Genomic DNA, 5,000 nt, shown 5'->3' on the forward strand with positions numbered 1-5,000 from the left:
TCTACCTATCTATGTATCTATCGATATGTATATATGTATATATGTATATGTGTGTGTGTGTATATGCATGTATGTATACGTCTTTGCGAATGTTTTGTATATGTTTTACGTATGTTTATGTAGAGAAGAAGAGGTGAACAAGAAAGAAATTCAATATCAACCACGGTTGAATAAACAACTATAATATTAATAATAATAAAAATAAACTTAAAACAAAAGTATGAATTAAAAGATTTACTCATGAGTAGACAGTTCTTAATAGTTGAATGTCTTGTATAAGAAGGCGACATTTTAAACCGGAGAAACTCATGTCAAGTACGTAGTGTCACCGCCACTTCCGGCATTTCGATGAGATTTTGAATGACGTCTTTCGATTCAGTTCAGAGACGAATGATCCTCCTGTCAGTCAGCAGATTGATATTTTATCGATTCTACAAACCGTTGCGGCACTTTGGCAGAAGATCACGAACCTAGTTCTAGCTTTCATTCAAGTAGATATCTTAAGATCAGGAGACAAAGATCTTTTGTTAAATATTCGGACAACCTCTAAAGCAGAAAATTATTGACAACAATGAAATCGGTTACTTAAATCTATTTATATACTTATCGCCACCACATCCTACAAGCTTCGATTTACAAGCGCCACTTTCCAATTTGACGCAGCTATTCACGAAGGAATTTCAACGGGGAAATTTCTCTTTCTCAAAAACTCCCTTTCTTACTTTTTCGTAATGTGTGTGTGGGTGTGTGGGTGTGCGTGTGTATGCGTTTGTATTTAAGTCTGTGTTATGTATGTGTGTATACACACACATACACACATACATACACACACACATATATACACACATAAATATATATACGTATGCATATATTTACGTATATACGTGTGTATAAATATATATATAGATGTATTTCTCTCTCCCTCTCTCTCCATATATATATATATATATATATATATATATATATATATATATATATATATATATATATATATATATGTATATATATATGCATATATGTACATACACACGTGTGTATTCATACTGGTGTGCCTATATATGTGTGTGTACATATGTATATATTTATACATATTAGTTTGTTTGGATATTTTTATATATATATATGAACTTATATACATATATATATATATATATATATATATATATATATATATGTGTGTGTGTGTGTGTGTGTGTAGGTATGTGCGCGCGTGTGTGTCGGTATGTGCGCCGGTGTGTATGCCCGTGTATGTATGTGTGTCTGTGGTTGTATGTCTGTGTACGTGTGTGTATATATGTATATATATATGTATTTGTGAGTGTGTGAATGTATGTGTGTGTGTGTCTGTGTGTTCGTGCGTGTGTTTTTATGTAGTAGAAATCGTGCGAACACTTGTAGATGTTCGATTGCTACTATGATATTTAGCATGACCGCAGTCAAATTATACACACACATTTATATACGTGCACACACACATATTAGTATAAATGTATGTGTAGTTTGTCAATGTGTACAAATAACACAGAAAAAATAGATTAATAGTTACCAGAATAGCAAAAAATTTACATAAGTACCAAGGACGTGACAGAGTACTTATAAAGGTAGAAGTTCCAGGGTTTAGTGAAATGTTTTTAGATATCATAGGTAAATTAAGAAATGGAGTTAAACACAGGTGTTATTCAAATCTTTATACTTCCGACATATGTTTCGAAGAAACCATTGGTATTATTCCAGAGGAAATAAACTGATGTAAAACAATACGATCTTCTCATCAGGAAAAAAAAAAGAGAAACATAACACATCAATAAACCATTTTAACTGAATGTGATAACTGCGTATACGATGAAGGGAACGCTAGCAAATTATTTTTTAAATGAAAACGTTAATAGATTTGACGTCAAATGCAATTTAGGGAAAGACATTAGCATAAAACCAACCAATAACGAATGTATATATATATATATATATATATATATATATATATATATATATATATATATATATATATATATAAATATATATATATATACACATTCGTTATTAGCAACGGAAAGATTATTCTTTCAAAATAGCTTTCAGTATATCTCGCTTAATGAAGATATACTGCTGAAACAAAAAAACTGCGGTGTTCGTCTCACCAAAGCATCTTCTTTAGAAGCATAGTAATAAAAATCAGAGAATTATGGCAGCAGATGGAAGAAAATTGACCGGCTGCGGCGACGATATAGCTAAATCTAGATGTCGGATTCTTTTAGCGTCATCAGTTTTGGGTATCCGCTATCACTCGCATATCCGCTATCATACTCGTACAAATTTAGGTTCCACTGATAGAGAAAAACAGTGATTAGCTACTGTTACAAATTATTGGGCGGGCTAAGACATTCGTTATTAGCGGCGGAAGGACTATTTCTTCAGAATAACCGACTTGCAATCGAGATATATATCATATCATGTTAAACCATTAATATCTTCACAGTTTTTTTCTCTCTCTGCCTTTTTTCACTATCTTCTTTTTATTTCATTCTGTCTCTGTTTTTTTCTCTGTTATTCCTTTCTGTCGGAGCGCGTAGACTCGAAACATCCAAGGCTTTTCCATTCTTCCCGAGCGTTAAACTAATACACATGCTTGTTCCTACACTTATCTTCGTCTTTTGTTTTTTTGTAATTTTGAACCACACACACACATGCACACACATGTATGTGTATATGTATATGTATATATATATATATATGTATGCGTATTTAAGTATGCATGTATGCATGTGACTATCTATCTATCTATCTATCTATCTATCTATCTATATATATATATATATATCTATGTAACTCTCTCTCTCTCTCTCTCTGTATGTATATATATATATATATATATATATATATATATATATATATATATATATATATATATATATATATTTATACACGTACATGCACGGGTGCATGCGCCTACAATACTATTCTATATTCACAAATTATAGCGAATAAGTTGAATTGTTGGTGTAGGCATGATATTCTGGTGATCTCATTAGCAAACATTTCCTTTCTCTCTCTCTCTAATATGTATGCCCATACATATTTATATGCATTAATACATACCTATGTGTGTGTCTATATATATATATATATATATACATCTATATATATATATATATATATATATATATATATATATATATATATATATATATTTATATATTTATACACACACAAACACACACGCACACATAAATGTATATATATATATATATATATATATATATATATATATATATATATATATATATATATATACATACATGCATACATACATACATATATATATATAGTGATAATCCCAATATATATATAACTGACAGGTTATTAGTCGACCCAAGGTTGTACTAGTGGAGGCGTGTGGCTAAGTGTTTAACGTGTTCGACTCATGATCGTAAAAATGTGGTTTCGATTCCTGGATGGGGTGATACGTTGTGTTTCGAAGTAAAACACTTCATATCATGTTGCTCCAGTCCACTCAAATGGCCAAAATGAATAACCCTGGAACGGCGTTCCGTCCAGGTGAGGAATTTATACGACATGGAAACCGGAAACCAGCCCTTATGATTCTAACGGTTATACTAGATGTCACTTGCTCAAATTGACGAGTAGTGGGACTGAAACCGAAACCAGGTGGCTCCAAAGGGAGCTTCTTATCCCCACGGCCATACCTTTTGCAAATTATTTTACCATTTCCCTACCTAGAGTTAGAGAATATAAAAGTAACATGTAACGAATTACTTACCATCACGTCTTTAACAACCAATACTCCTTTACTCTTTTTACTCTTTTACTTGTTTCAGTCATTTGACTGCGGCCATGCTGGAGCACCGCCTTTAATCAAGCAAATCGACCCCAGGACTTATTCTTTGTAAGCCTAGTACTTATTCTATTGGTCTCTCTTACCGAACTGCTAAGTTACGGGGACGTAAACACACCCGCATCGGTTGTCAAGCGATGTTGGGGGGACAAGCACAGACACACAAACATATACACACACACATATATATATATAAATACATATATACGACGGGCTTCTTTCAGTTTCCGTCTACCAATTCCACTCAAAAGACTTTGGTCGGCCCGAGGCTATAGTAGAAGACACTTGCCCAAGGTGCCACGCAGTGTGACTGAACCCGGAACCATATGGTTCGTAAGCAAGCTACTTACCACAGAGCCACTCCTACATCTATAACTTCCCACACAGTCACTCCTACGCCTATGTATATAAGATGAATATATCTTAATTCAAATGTCAGAATTCAAGATTTCTCTACATCGAAATACATCTCAATAATGTGAACACATTGTAGTTGCGCTGAAGTACAATCCCAGCTTTACAAACAATATTTTCATATCATTCATGACATTTCAAGGATATTCCAAGACAATCTCGGGTCTCTATGCGTATATCTGAATTATCACTGAATAATACTAACATTGCGGTGATTATTTTGGATCAGCAAACGCTTAGGAAATCAGTTTTAGGCTAGTTTAGGCTGTCTATTCATGAACCACTTCAACCTTTGTTCTTATACATCTTACACAGACAATGAAGTTACTTTCATGTGATATGTCTCAGCCACCATAAGAACGTCGATTTTTACACTCTTCTTGGCCAGCAGTGAACTCAACGATAGCTTCTGGGAGGTATTCATTCTTGATGTGTTCCGGTGGATCCATGCGCGAGTGTCTGTGATGAGCTGATTCTTTCGAATGGAGTGTCTTCGCAACGCAATCCATTCGTCGTGTTCCTTTATCTCATTACCGCAAGGAATTGAGTGAGTTAGGAATACGCGTTGTCTGGGTTAGAAATTGATCTCCGTAGGTAACAGAGTTTAGTATGATTCCGTTCGAATTTACAGGAACGAGTTGGGAATAAATATGTACTTATTGTTCTGATTTTCGATCTTCTCCATACACGGGAAAATTTATGAAAATAAAATACCCGTCACTATTTATTCTAC

Source organism: Octopus bimaculoides, chromosome 9 (assembly GCF_046866305.1).
Source record: "Octopus bimaculoides isolate indiv1 chromosome 9, ASM4686630v1, whole genome shotgun sequence".
NCBI classification, from domain to species: domain Eukaryota; kingdom Metazoa; phylum Mollusca; class Cephalopoda; order Octopoda; family Octopodidae; genus Octopus; species Octopus bimaculoides.